General features: G+C 33.9%; 1 long non-coding RNA gene across 1 annotated transcript; it reads right to left on the bottom strand.

Moving 5' to 3' along the window:
• Positions 1 to 952: 952 nt before the first annotated feature.
• On the bottom strand, positions 953 to 3,981 carry LOC141682572 (uncharacterized). Its single transcript, XR_012559827.1, has 3 exons — positions 3,737 to 3,981; positions 2,440 to 2,581; positions 953 to 1,249 (listed from the first exon to the last, which is right to left on the bottom strand). It is a non-coding gene; the product is annotated as an uncharacterized LOC141682572 (long non-coding RNA).
• Between the last annotated feature and the right edge of the window lie 12,598 nt (positions 3,982 to 16,579).

Consider the following 16,579-nt stretch of genomic DNA (forward strand, 5'->3'; position numbering starts at 1 on the left):
AATATTGATCAAATACGTATTATATATTTTATTTTCCGTATAAGTGTATACATGATCATTAGATTTTATAAATTTGATTTATTTTTTTCTTATAATTGTATACATGATCAATAGATTTTATTCACCATTTCTTTTATGTAATATCATAAATTTTTAATATATTACTTTAAAAGTATAACATCGTTAAATAAATACATGTTATGTGTTAACTCATCTATCCTTTTCATAAAAAATAGTTATTTTATATGTAAAATATTGATTAATATTATTATTTTAGTACTAACTTAATTTTTGTTTCGAAATATATAGGTAACTAAATTAGCAAATAAAAAAATATGATTAAAAATGTTACTCCATAACTCTAACGCGACAAATACCTATTAAATGTATGATTACCAACACAAAAGACATACTAGCGTAGCAGTATTGAAGTGTGCATGTTATTGGCTAGACTCATGTTCAATTCCCATTAAAAACATTTTTTAGTATATTGAACATACGGGCAAATATGTAATTTCACTGAGAATAAAAAGTCTCACCAATATTATGTCCTTGTTCTCCTATTATATATAGAAGAGACTTGTTTAAAGTAATTTGATTTCCTTTCGTACTACTTCTCACTCCACTCATCTCACATTTAAGAGTCAGAGTTTCCTCATAAGGATTTATTAAATCCCGACACTCATCTACCTTTCCTTATTCCATGCAAGGATCTTATCTCTCTTTAATTTTATTTTTCTCTAGATCTTTTCTCACATTCTCACATGAACAAGCTGGAGATCTCGACATGAAGCTCAAATACCATTATGCGGACAAGTTAAATATTCAAGATTATCAAATAACAAACGATCTATTCACTTAGATTGGAGAGTCTACAAAAGTAGCTTGAAGTGTGACGCCCTCAATCTCGGGGTTAGGAAATGAGGACCCACACACCATTAAACTAACAATAAATAAGCATAAACCCTGATTAACTAATAGCAGGATCTAAACAGGATTAAGTTTGAGACAAGATTACAACTACCAACCAGATAATATATTACAACCCAAAATAATATTTAATTTACACAATCGATTTCAACTTGGAACCGACAGATAACCCATTGTATGCTTATAACTTTCCAACTAAAGCGCTTGCTCACACATCATGTACTACCTGCTCTGGCATCTGGAAGCCTACGACACGGTAGGGGCCACCAGGTACGGTCTTACGAGCAGTGCACCTAAGTCTAGCCATCTTTTCGCTTAACTGCCATGGTTAGAGCAAAGCAAATATAAATGAGCACAAAAGCTCATCAAGTAACTACATAGCAGTTCTATAAAGCAATAATAATAACAATAGAAAAAATCTGAGGCATTCTACTTTTAAATCTCTAGGTGGCAGATTTCTATCTTTGTTTATACAAAGGTTCTAAAGAAAGGTTTGGGCTTTCAAGAATCAAGGATCAAGATAGGGTGAAAGCCGACATTCATCGCAATTCAATAGCAGAAATCATATCAGAAAAGCATAATAATATCATGGAACAAGATATATGGTATCATGGCATCGTTATTCAAATCAAAACTTTTAACCAAATCAATTCTCAAAAATCAGCCGCGAAGTAATCCTGAACCGCGCTGAGTTCTCAAATATAATGAGATCCCTAGGCAACATTTAAGCCTATCAATTGGTGTGAAAGGGACTTGCGTCTCAGTCCAATCCACTAAATCAAAAAAAACATTCTTTTTTTAAAGAGCAATTATCTTTTATAAAATTGATGCCATGGAGAAATTACAAGGATTCTAAACAGTAGGATTTAAATTATAAGTCGAGGATTGGAGTTATGGGACTCTTATCAGAAATTGAATTATCTTCTCACAAGCGGGATCATCAAGGATGAGTACCAATGATTCAACAATTAAGGAAGAAAGTATTGAAAAAGAGTTATAACGATAATCAACAAAGGTAGGAGTGTCTGATATCAAGTGTAGTACATGGCGTACATCTAGTTACAAAGTTTGGATATGAAAATAAAGGATAGTTATCAAACAAAGGTAGTTCAAGGAATTTGATTTATAAGAAATGGTCAATATAGGGAATTATTGAAGCAATACTAAAAATCAAGTTCAAGGTATACAAGGGAATTAATCAACAAGACAAAGGTACTCAAGTTAATGAAAAAATCAGGTTAATGAAAATATTTCACAAGGGAATTCATAAAGGTTCTATTAGGATTTACGAGATCATAGGGTGACAAAGGAAATAGGAAATGTAATAGGGTATGAATCAATGAAAGTGTTATAAACGGGACGAACATGATCCAACCACAAGTTACCACAAGAATCAATATTAAGGTTTCTCAGAAATCAATAACAGGTTTATCACAAGTATTAAAAAGGGTCACTACTTTATCATGGAATTAGCAATATCAATTCATAAGACAAGGCAGAGTTACTTGCCTTAAATCGCTTTCCTGCTTTACTGAAATTGAAACTGAACTACTGAAGCTGAACTATTGCCACCTAAGTTTCCTTTCCCTTTTCTAGCCTGAATGCCTCCACTATTTGAATCTACAATCCTGAATGCCTCCGCTATCTGAATCTACAATCCAAAACATAATCCCTAATTAGATACTTATTTGCACTCGAAGTTCCCTAAACGTCTAACGATTATCCCAACTCGCATTAAAGCTTAACTTATATACACGAGTAAAATCACTGAATATTCACATAGCACTTAGTAGTATATACTTATATAATTAACTCGTATATTCAAGCATAATCATAGAGTACTCATATATCACATAGCGAGTGTATACTTGTATATATAAATCTGTATCTTAACAAAACAATCACGATCGAAATAACTCGACAACCAAACAACTATTCCTTCATTTTTAACTAAAAAAAATTTAAACTAAAATAAATGGTACCAAGCTAAGAAATCAACATGCAACCACTTAACTTGACATGCAAATAACCAAACATCTTTTAAACACCAAATCAATCTTACACAAACCAATTAATTAGACTCTAAAATTAAATTGACCAAACAACTTGAATCAACCCTTTTTAATACCATATACCATTCAGCTTTTTCAATAAAATACAAACAATTTATCAAATATCAACATGCAAGGTTCCATTTATAATTTAAACCTATTTTAATCCATTCAAAACAAGAACACTTCTTGAAATCATTTTTTTTAAAATCAAAAACCGAACAAAAACATTATTTTTGAACAAAATCTTAACATGCATAAATCCAATCATTTATTCCTTTGAAAACCGAATGAAATCCATGCTTTTAATAATCAAAACTTAACTTATTCATACTTATCTACTCACATATCCAACATAAACCAAATTCTATTTCCGAATTAAACAATAACCAAAATAACAACAAAACAACTTGTAGAATCGACATGCAATCAATCAACTCAACAAGCAATACTCTAAATCACAAATCCAACTTAATTAAACCAATGATCTAATCATTTAACCCATTTTCTTTCCAAACCAAACAAAATATACCTTGATTATACTTAAGATTTTACATGCATGCAAAGAAACCAACTCAAAAACAAAGGTTTATATATATATATATATATATATATCATCAAAACCAATCGAACATTAAAACCCTTTGGCAAAACTCATTCATTCGAACCAAAAACCAAATCTTTGAACCAAAACCCTTTGTAAAAATTTGAATGAAAATCAAAATCCCTTTTTAATAGCAAAAAGTCGAACCTACCTCCAAAACAAATCCAAGAAAATTATACAACTTATGTAATATACTCTCTCTTAAGATCATACACTAAGAAATTGTGTTTTCTTAGATATAACCAAGAGATGTTGATGCAAAAACATTCTTAAACACTTGTATGCAAAGAATATATGAATAGGGGATTGAAAATGATGAAGATTAATGGCAAGATCTTTAAATTTTAAGTAGATTTTGGTGTTGCATGTAGGAGAGAAAGAGAGCTCGGTGAGAGAGAGAAGAAGAGAGGGAGAGAGAGCCGAGAGAGAAGAAGGAGAGGGGAGAGATGAAAAATGATGTGAATGAAGTGGTGGTAGAAATGACAAGCCTTTTGTTTGATTCTCCCATGTGCCTATATTAGTGGAATTATAAAATTACCAACCTACCCTTCTCTCACTACTAGCACAAAATGCATGCAAGGATGATATGGTAATTTGGTTAGGTTGAAATGAGATAGTGGGGTGGTTAATGACACAACTACCCCTCTCTTATACTGTGAGTGGAAATGCATGCAAGGGAAATTAGGTAATCTAATAATTATTAATCTAATTAATTACAAAGAATACATTTTATAAATAAAACCATAAATCTATAAATTACTAGAGTGACATCGTAAAATAGCTTAGAATTTTAGGAATTTAATAAAATAAAATTTGAAATTTATAAATAAAAATAATTTTAAAAACTATTTTTCTTAAAGAATTAAAATGCATTTATAACCTATATAAATAGCAATTAATGCACTTCTCATTTCCTAAAATTCCAAATAATATCATACAAGCATATAATCACATAATCATGCACCTTAACATAGATTCACATATCACGTATTGTAATGAAATATACTTAATTATATAATTTTCCTTTTTACTAATATTCATTCTTCGCGTAACCGGTCGCGTCCTGACTAACGGCCCGACGCTGAGCGTTTTCAACTACGCTTCACAATCATTCTCTTTATACAAGCTGACACGTCAAACTAGAATATAATATTTATTTAAATATTTCTATTCTCACATAATAACACATAATTCACATAATTACACTTTACTCGCATAATTAATTCGCGAAAATTCCCAGTCGTTACATTCTTCCACTTTAAAAGGATTCTGTCCTCAGAATCTAATCTAAACAAATAGAATGGGGATATTTCTCCTATAATTTACTTTCTAATTTGCAAGCTGACTCTTTTGTCCTGGGATTTCTCCACAAAACTCTAACTAGAGGTTAGAGTAGAATGAGGTTAAACTGAAGTCATTTAGGAATGCATCAGAATTGGTTGGACAATACCATGAGAAGAACAAACCATGTGCTAAAATAGCTATTGGTTTGGACTATGATGTCTTGAATAGCAACAAGAAAAATGAAGGTGACAAAATGTTCCAGCTATGTTGAGAAAAGTGGATGCACCTTTGTTCAAGGCATGTGAAGTCAATTTTAGTGAAGAAGAGTTGGTGATAAATCAAGAGCTTTCAAATGAGGACAAGGAGAAGAAATGCACAGAAACAACTCCAACTCCTAAAACTGAAAAGAAGCCCATGGTAAATCAAGTTTCTAAGAAACAAATTAGGGAAATCAAGACTAAAAATTCAGGAAAGAAAAAGAAGAATAGAAATGTGAAAATTGTAGTGAACAAGAGCAATAAGTTTGTATTTGTTGCAGATGCTCCCAGGAAGCAATGTCAAAATGTGGCTTTAAAAGTCATCTAACTCATCTTTGCAAAAAGGCTGTTAGTGAGCCAAAAGTAGGAGCCTGCAAATATAATGAAGCAAAGGCTAAAGATCCCTATTCCTTCTATGACAAATTTAATTGCATTCCTTGAAACATGAAAGTAATGACAAGCTATTATAGACTGATAATGAATCTCAAGGAGGCAAAAACTGAGTCTATAGCTGAGAAGGAAACTGCAAAGCCAAATTTGAACACTATTCTTTCTGAATCATCAAATTTTACTTCTGCACATTCTATTAACACAAGAAGAAAGTACCCAATACTGCTTGGATAGCTAAACACACTTAATCCTCATTATGTGTAGGGTAAAGAGAAGAAGGTCATACGGATCATAGACAGTGGAGGCTCCAGGCATATGATAGGTGATAAGGCCCTGCTATCACAATTTGAGGAGATGGCTGGCCCATTGGTGACTTTTGGAGAAACAACAAAGGATTCACAATGGGACATGACAAGTTAGTCTCTGGAAATGTTGTCATTGAAGATGTAGCACTGGTAGCTGGACTTGAGGTGAATCTCCTGAGTGACAGTCAATTCATAGATAGAGGATTCAATGTATCATTTGACAAAGAAGAATGCTCAATTATCAACAAAAAGACTGGTGAAGTTGCTTTGAAAGGATCAAGAAAGGGAATCTTGTTTTTTGAAGATTTATACTCAATAAATAAGGATGGAATATGCTGCTTCTACACCAAGGCATATGTTAAGCAAAGCAAGCTATGGCACAAAAATCTCTTTCACCTGAATTACAAAGCAATCAATACCCTGGTGAAAAAGGAGTTAGTTAGAGACATACCAAACTAGAAATTTGCTCAAAATAAAGTTTGTGAGGCTTGTCAAAAAGGAAAAATGAAGAGATCTAGACATAATAGCAAAACTGTGAATTCTATAAGTGCACCTTTGTAACTCATTCACATGGACCTGTTTGGACCTGTTAATGTCTTATCTATTTCCAGAAAGAAATATGCACTTGTGATGGTGGATGACTACTAAAGGTACACATGGTTAGATTTTATACATTCTAAGGATGAAACTCCACACATCATAATTGAACACATCAAGAAAATTGGGAAGCAGGCTGAAGATCAGAATTGTGTAAATATATTGAAGCTGTCTACATTGCATGCTACACTCAAAATAGATATCTCATCAACAAAAATCTTGGCAAGTCACCCTACTCAATTTTATCGAAAAGGAAGCCTACTGTAAAACATTTGCATATGTTTGGGAGCAAGTGTTTTGTTTATAAGACAACTCTAAATATGTGGGAAAATTTGATTCTAAAGTTTTTGAAGCAATTTTTCTGGGATATTCATTGGAAAGAACTGCCTATAGAGTGTATGTACTTGAACAAAAGAAGATTATGGAAAGCACATATGTGACTTTTGATGATGACAAGTGTTCAGGCTTGGAGTGCCTTGATGAAAATGAAATTGAATCCCTTAAGTTTGAGAATTTGAATATTGATAGTGATTCTGAAGATGAAACTAAAATCAACACAAGCAACATAATGAATGAATATTCAACTGAGCAGGTGAATCATGAGAATGGAAACTCATCTCAAACACCTGAATTTAATAGCACAAACTCAGGGGGAGAAAGAGAAGAAAGTTCTGCAAGTCATGCCAATGGTAAAGAAAAATGCAGAATATTCAAGTCAAGAAAATCATACCAGAAAGTGGGATAAGAGTCACACCAGAGATGCAATTATTGGTGATCCAAATGCTAGTGTGAGGACTAGGAGTGCAACTGCTAATGAATGTCTACATGCATACTTTCTTTCACAAATTGAGCCTAAGACAACTGAGGAAGCTCTACTTGATCTTGACTGGATATCTGCTATGTAAGAAGAGCTAAATCAGTTTGAAAGAAACAAAGTGTGGAAGTTGGTTCATGCACCAAAGAACAAAAGTATAATTGGAACAAAGTGGGTGTACAGGAACAAGATGGATAAAAATGGAATTGTAGCAAGGAACAAAGCAAGGATGGTTGCAAAAGGCTACTCACAGGAGGAAGGAATTGATTGATGAAACTTTTGCTCAAGTTGCAAGACTAGAAGCAATAAGGATCTTTCTTGCATTTGCTATACACTTAAGCTTTAAAGTGTATCAAATGGATGTAAATAGTGCATTCCTTAATGGTGAGTTGGAAGAAGAAGTTTATGTGCAACAGCCATCTGGCTTTAAAGATCCAAAATTTCTACTCTTTGTACACAAATTACTCAAGGCTCTTTATGGAATAAAGCAAGCACCTAGAGCTTGGTATGACACACTATCAGAATTTTAGCTTAACCATGGATTCACTAGAGGAACAATTGATAAGACTCTCTTCTACAAGAAACACGGTGGTGATATGATCCCAATTCAGATCTATGTGGATGATATCATATTTGGTTCTACTAGTGAAAAGTTATGTCAAAGATTCTCAAAACTCAAGGAGAGTGAACATGAAATGAGCATGATGGGAGAATTAAGTTACTTTCTTGGACTTCAAGTCAGTCAAAGAAGTGATGGAATCTTCATCAGCCATACCAAGTATGTTAAAGATTTATTGAAGAAATTTAGAATGGTTGATTGTTCATATGCATCAACCCTATGTCTACATTTATAAAGTTGGATGAAGATAAGAAAGGAAAAAGTGAATACATTTCAGGTTATAGAGGAATGATTGGATTTTTGTTGTATTTGACCGCTGGTAGACCAGACATTATGTTTGTAACATATCTGTGTACGAGATTTCAAGCCAATCCAAAGGATTCACATTTGATGGTTTTGAAGAGAATTTTCAGACACTTAAAGGGGACTCCAAACTTGGGATTACGGTATCCTAAGGGAACTGGATTTGAAGCTGTTGGATACACAGATGCAGATTTTGCTGGATGCAAGGTTGACATGAAGAGTATTAGTGGAAGTTGTCAATTTCTTGGATTAATACTTGTATCCTGGTATAGAAAGAAACAATAATCTATGTCAACTTCTGCAACTGAGGCTGAATACATAGCTGCTGGAAATTGCTATGCTCAAGTGCTTTGGATTAGAAATCAGCTAATGGACTATGGCCTAGTGTTACACAAAATTCCAATTGTGTGTGATAATACTAGTGCTATTTCTATTGTGGCTAATCCAGTTAATCATTATAGAATAAAGCACATTGATGTAATGTACTATTTTATTAGAGAAATTGCTGTAAATGGTACTACTGAGCTTATTTTTGTTCCAACAGAAAAATAGTTAGGTGACATTTTTACTAAACCTTTGGATGAAGAAACTTTCACTAGACTTTTTGGTGAAATTGGAATATTAAATTCTTTATCCTAAAGGCAGGAACTCAGCTAATATGTTACAGGAGATTAATTAGTGAATCAAAATTAATTTGATTTAATTGGAAATTAACTGGAATATGAGTTATAAAAATTTCAGAATTCTCTATAGATATATTTTTCAAAATTCAAAATTTAGCTTGGAATTTTTCAAATTATAAGCAAACTGTCTAACTATTAACTTACATTTTTAATATGTAAAATTAGCATGACAAAATTAAAAAGCAACAAAAGTATATAGACAACTGAGTTCTCGATAAGTCTAATTGACTTCTCGACAACTCATTTTGAGACTTCTCGATAATGTTCTCGATAAGTCATTTTCTAGACTTCTCGAATAACTACTCGACAAACTTCATTATGACTTCTCGATATGTCATTGTAGAGATCTCAATAAGTCATTTTAGGACTTCTCGATAGAGTTCTCTACAAGTATCATTCTTAGACTTCTCAATAACTCAAAACTTAAATAATTTAATTCAATGAATTATTTTCGTGAAATACTTTTGATATAAAATTAGTCCAATTTTACTTTGATTTATTCAAATAAAAATTGGAAAAATTCAGTCCATTTAGGACAAACTGGGTACTTATTTGACATCTCGATAAGTCACTTTTTAGTTCTCGATAAGTCACTTTTTAGTTCTCGATAAGAGTCAGGATAGTGATATATATCCATATATATCTATTCTCACATATGACTTCTTGATAAACAAATCCCAATTTTTTATTTCTACTTCTCGATAAGTCATTTATCTTTTAGTATAAATACCCAGACATCTCAACATACAACTTTTTATGCCTTCGAGATCTCAAAATAACCTAATTTCTGCAAATCCAAACCGTTTTCTCTCATTTCAAATTCTTTCTCTCTCAAATCTCTTACCCACCCAAATTCAAACATTTAAAATAGAATCAAACATAGTTAGAGCTTTTATCCCAAAGGAGGGCACAAACTACCTTGCATTTATAGATGCTAACCAAGCTCCTGATAGCCTCAAGAGCTTTGTAAAGTTTCTTTCTGAAACATACTTTGTAGGTGTCCTAACTGCAAATCTAATTCTGTATTTGGATGTTCTCAGTGATTTCCTGGGACTCAGTTGTGATGAGGAAAATAGTGCATGAGAATTAAGCTATATCCATGATGGTTAACTGCTACATTCAAGGCCAACAAGTGGAGTTTTCTGAGAATGATGTCAACTTGGATTTGGGCATCCCTACTGACTACCTGGTGGAGGTCCCAATTCAAGAAGAGCTAGCTGAGTTCATGGAATTCATCAACTGCAGTGAGAAGATCAACTTGGCAAGCTTGAAGAAGAAGCATTTGAGGAGGGAATGGTCTTTCCTATTTGACTAAACTCTGAGGGCCTTCACCTGCAGGAAGATGGGGTATGACAATATTTCAAGTATTGTTCAGAAGCTGGTGTTCTCCATGGCTCACAACAGATATAGGACTTTTAATAATGGAGGAACTTAGCACCAGGCTCACAATGCCTTTGGCATCAAGTGGTAAGGAAATATTTCTTCCTAGATTTATAATGTCTGCTTTAAATCAACCACTTCATCCTCTCAAAAGGGTAAAGTGGGTAAAAAGAAGAGAAAGCAAGCACCACTAACTGTTATTAATGAGAGTGGTGAGGATCAAACACCTATTGAGTCTAACCTGGTCAAGAAACTAAAGAAGGCAAATAAATATGGGTTGACCATTCATTTGGCTACCACTACATCCTCTCAAAAGGAAGTAGTTGAAAAAGAGGGATTAAAATAGATTCTAGAGGCATCCTCTCAACAGGCTGTCTCTATTGAAAAGAGCACTCTCCCTAGTGCATCCTATAAAGAGTCTGCACCATCACTTGAACACATTCAAGTGTATGAAAGAAGAAATAAGGATGACACACACTCTGAGAGCACATCTTTTGAAGCTCCCCCATCTATTAAGGGGGAGCTGCCAAGACTCAATTCTGTAATTATAACTCTTATCTCTAAAAATTTCTTATTCATATAATAAGACACTCAAACACAATTCTCAAGTGTCACCAAAATCAAGTGACACAATTCAAGAAACTATGCTCACAACCCAGGAACCATATTTAGTTGGTGATAGGCTACAAGCTGGGGTAGACCTTGATGACACCAACAAAAACACATGGGTTTCATCAGTTTTTACTGAAGACCCTGTGAATGTCACAAATGCACCTTCATGTGCAAATCAATCTTCACAGATTGAAAGGTTTGAGGGTAGTACTCCTGAGGGGGAGCTATCTAAATCCTCTCCAATTCAACTGGAGGTTCCTCGTGGAGGGACAACTCCCCTCAAAACCCTGACTGAGATTGCCTTAGCAGTTGCAGCTATGAGTCCAATTGCCCATGATCCAATCATAGGGGAGGCAAGCTTAGCACATTCAAGTGCCAGCTCTTTGAAAGAATATCAAGGGTTTGAGGCCATGGTACATGATAGTAGCCTGGTCAAATCCCCTCCAATTCAAATGGAGGTTCCCACAAGTGGTGAATAGCACACTGTCATAACCATAATACCTACTGTGAGTCCAACTGTGATTCCAATCACAGGGTTACCTACCTTCTCTCTATCCTCTACATCCAATTAATCAGACATTCCTTCAATATCAAACCCTTCTCAACAACACTCACACCTTATCTCTCAGTGGCTGCAGGATGTTCAGGTACAACCAATAACAATGAATGACCTTTTGGTGGATCAACTTTCTGGCCTTGCCAACTATTGGTGAGACTGCGTAGCTATATGAACAGTTACATAATAACTCAACACGAGAACAACACTAGAACATGACAGGTTAATAACACTACGACTACACAAGAAATCAAGAAGAAATGAAGACAAGGAAAATATAAAGAATCAAAAGATTAGAAGAACGCCTGAAGTCTGTCTACAGGTCACTGAAAGAAGTTCATTAATATGTTCATGCCTCAGTGAAGGATAAAGGTTAAAGACTTTCAGGGTTTCAGAAATGTTGAAGATTCAGTGTACAAGTGCCACCAGAAGATTTCAGTGTATTAGCATTGATTGAAGATATACAGTGTTCGAAGCATAGGAATCTGAAGAATTGAAGACATGGTATAGAAAGAGGTTAAAGAAGACAGCTGTAATCTTGAAGTTATACTCCCTGACATGATTTCATTTATATATTCAAGTGTCGATGAATAACAGTGAATGAAGTATTCAAGATTGTAGTAGCAATGAAGACGTTGTCTAAGTACCACAAGGATTTCAGTGAAAGTACATTTGTTTATTAACATTCATTGTTTAAAGCAATGAAGTTGCTGCAAGCTTAACAATATTATCAAGGATATAATACGAAGACCTGAATCGAATCTAGTCGTCTGTGAACCAGACCAGTTGCACTAGGGGTCAGTGATTTGTTAAAGGAATCTGAGTATTATCAATAGGAAGATTGTTAACTGAGGATTTGTATCTGAAGATGAAGGTTATATGGTTTATACAAAGACTCAGAGAGAATACTTGTAACGCCCCCAAATTCGGGGTCAGGAATCTGGGTCGTCATGCCATCCTTCACTCATGTGTAACCTGTATTGATTCAATAATCCAACATACCCCAATCTCGTGCACACACACACAAGTTATAGCCTTAGAAATGATGTACAAAATGTAATCTTCTATTATTACACTCAAATGTACTTTACAGGATCTTAAACAATTATTCGTAACCTCTACATGAAGTTACAATAATTACTACTAACATCTTGTACCTATCTGGATACCCTGGTCCACCTGAGACAAAGCTGTAAGGGATTCTCCCCACGATTTCAAGTGACTAAGTCCAATGCCGGCATACTGGTAATCTGTTCTGTTGTGTCATTTAAAAGAAAGCAAGAGTGAGCTATAATGCCCAGCATAATGATGTACAGTATAAAATGATTGTAATGATAAACTCACGTAAAACATCTTATAAGATAATTACGTCTTATTCGAACATAGTTTCCCTCGGTGATACACACCTTCTTATGAAAACAATCCTTTAGTGGATTTTATTATCCTGCCAATACCTTAAAAGTAAACCCAACACCTAGGCTTGGATTACGGTATTGCATCACAATTCCAATTGGAAGAATAGGACATTCGTTGGAGCCACCGTATACGATGATCTGTCATACTACGGTAATAGTAACCTTTTCTAATAGTAGAAGGATGATACCTTTGTATCCCGGTTATCACCCTTGCCACATACGGGCTATGTGCCCTCATTTTGGGTATACACACACTTCGAAGGTCCTTAGGTACGTATAGTACCGTCTCCTACGGTACCGCTAGTCTATCCAATACACGAAGTACTTAGATCATACCCCTCCCTTGTCCTTTAGGAAATCCTATCATATACTTAGAATTATCGAACTATATCGAAGTTCCCCAAGCGTTTTGCTTGTTGATAGGCACAACTTTACCTCATATAATTATATATATGTACTTCTGAAAGTTTTCGAAGGAAGTACTAAGGATGTGAGTTGACCGTTGTCAACAGATAAGTAAATAAGGGGGAGTTCCTTTTGAAACTATATTCAAAATACTTAAAATAAGTCGAGATAATATTTTCCGACGATCTGAAATTATTCAAATAATTTTCCGAAAATCAGAAAGTATTTTACATCAGGTTTTATGATTTTTAAATCATAAATAAACCCTTTAATTAATAATAAATAATTAAATAATAATCGATAAATAATTAAACCTCGAATGAGTTTACTTGAAAAGAATATTTAAATAATATTCCTCAACTAATTTATGTTTACGTAATATAATAATCTTTTACATTTAATCGAGTTTGAAATAAATATTCACTGGAGAATACTTCCTCCATAATAAGTAAATACTTAATAAATATTTCTTAATCGAAGGATGAAGTATAGTTGAGGGAATACGATCTTTGGAAATCGTTTTAATAAAAGTTCGAGGTATTTAATATTTCGTAAGTGGATGTTGAGTCCCTTGAAACGTAACTGCTATGGACTTTAATCATCCTATAAATATCACGGGAATGATTCCCGGATTTTTATTTTATAAAAACAAAACTGACCAACTCTCGGACTTACAACTTATACATCACGCTCTACCATAGCGCTAATATTCTTAAATAAAGCACCTCCGGAATACTTTCGGGTTTTCATCAATTTTTACTGACCGATCGTCGGTCTAAAATATATACACGCCACGCTATGCGCTAGCGTTAACGTTCTCAATTATAAACTCCTTCGGGATATTTCCGGGTTTTTATAAGCTTACACCGACCGACTCTCGGTCTTAATTTAGCATCTCGAACTCGGTATGAACATATACTAGAAATTATCAACAGTTGAATAATGTAATACATCTCAAACTTCGTAAAACAGTTTAAAACAATCTCATCCATATATCACAGTTTTGTAAACTATTCACAACACAACAGTTCTTAATAGGTAGGGTTTGAAAACTTGCCTGGGTATCTTGAGGTGGAGGATGCTCTAGGTTCCGCTCAGAAATCTATAATCATAAACACAAGTCATTTTGTTAGGTCCCGTTCTAATTTACGGCTACCCGCACTCATGCGCTAGTCATTATGCACCCTCTCAACCTATATTATCCTTATTATTTCTTTAAGTCCTTATTCACATTATGGTCGCTTCATTTTTCAAAGTATCTTAAGTCCATTTCCATTTTCGTCGTCGGCTCCGCTTATGGATTTTATGGTTTCTAATCGCGCGGTCTCGGTTCCGATATTTTTATAAAATTGAAAAATCATTATTTTCACTTTAAATCTTTATGGAAGTTAGTAAACTCAATTTACTACCCTATGTAAAATTTTCATGATTTATGAATATTTTTAAGTTGATCCTTTATATTTTCAAAGTTCGTAATTTGTAGTAGTTTTTGTCACGCAAATCACTCTTAGTAAAACGGCCATAACTTTTGATCCGTAAATCGGAATCAAGCGATTGAAGTGCCTAAACGATATTTATAACATTTTCTATCATAATCAAGAGTTATTTTTCAAGAAACTACAGTTTACATCTTCTGGACTTTTTGCAGAAACTTAAAGTTACGTTTTGTTCGTTTTAACGAGATTACGGTTATGATCGGAGTTTTGTATTTGCCGTAGATCATTATACTACCACCAAAAATCAACACACTAACTCCTCTCAAGAACATCATGTTCTTGAGGCAACAACAATCAACCTTAAATCTACTTAGCTAAACATCAAGATTACCACAATACCCCCTACCAAAACTATATTTACAACTACATACTAAAAGGATCTTGAACTTAAATCTTAAATAAAGTTGAGTCAAAGAATTTTACCTTTCTTGAGAGCTTGAGATGTGTTCTTGATGATGGCGAAGTCTTGGAAGTGCTTAGTATGGTTTTTGTAACCTAAAACAACCATCAAAATCAAGAAACCAAAGAAGAGTTACTATTCATACTATTCATTATCAACTTTCTTGATTTTATTTCACCCATCAAACCTTTATAAAAAGAGCTCAAAGATTTATCTTACCTTAGTTTAGTTGGTAGGAAGCTTGAGAATTAATGGGAGGATTTATTTATGGCTAGAGCTTGAAGTTTTGATTTTGATTTCTTTGTTTAATGTGAAGGGCCGAATGGGAGAGTATATGGGAGAGGGAGAGAGTTTTTGTGGTTGCTTCTTGGTTGCTTCTTGGAAATAATACAAGTGGTATCTTGTATTGATTTTTATTCTCTATTTTATATCCTAGGATTTGATTTATGTTGGCAAATCTTAGACAAAAACTAGCTAGCCTTTGGTAGATAACAAGCTAAGCCACTTGTTTAGCTCTCTATCTCACTATTTGGTAGCCTTGGTTGATCATCCTACACCTTAGCTCACTATTTGATAAAGTAACCATGGTTACTTTCCTACCATGGTTAGTTAGTGCATTACATTTATTTAATCATTTACACGTTCGCTCGGTCGCTTAAACATTTTTGTAATACTTTCTTGTAAATGGTTCGCGACGTAATTCCTTTCGTATTTATTTCTTATATTTTGAATTATCATAGTTGGATATAAATCCGTAGGGTTTTAAATTCGTAATTATATTGTGATTCCCATAATCCTTGATGATTCGTAAATATGGTCATTTTTCAAAGTTCGTTTTCTTCGAAAACTAATAGCGTTTACATACACTCATTTGGTACGTATAATCATAATATCAACTTCGAATCTCATTTTCTCATGCATAACATAGTGTGGGGTAAAAAAGTTTTTTTCCCGTCTGTCAGGGTTACCATTCATTTAGCGTTTTACAAGGTTTCAAAAATTTAAGTTATTAAATTACTAACCATAAAGGTCTGTTACCGATGTCAAAAATTTGGGTTCTTACAGTCTTCCCCCCTTAAAAGGATTCCGTCCCGGAATCAGTTCAGAAATAGGTAGGGATATGCTTCGTGCATGACAACCTTGAGTTCTCACGCTGACCTAGTACTATTTGATCTCTTCATAAAATTTCCACTCATCCATCCAATATATTTCCGGGTACTCGTCCTTGTAGTCTTATGACCTCTACACGTTACTCGACATACGCCAAGTCTGGCTACGAGTTTATTAGCTCATTTTCAATCATATGTCTGGCTTTGACGGTTAAATTTCCTAACCTTGATTCATAGTATTCGTTATAACTTGGCGACCGTTCGACGATGGTGCTAATTTATAAGTCAACTTTCTTGGTCCTTTAATTCTCCAACTGGTCCAATAAATCTTAGGTTCAACATTTCTTTCCCTTTCGAATCTCATTACTC

This window comes from Apium graveolens, chromosome 9, assembly GCF_009905375.1.
Source record: "Apium graveolens cultivar Ventura chromosome 9, ASM990537v1, whole genome shotgun sequence".
In the NCBI taxonomy this organism is placed as follows: Eukaryota; Viridiplantae; Streptophyta; class Magnoliopsida; order Apiales; family Apiaceae; genus Apium; species Apium graveolens.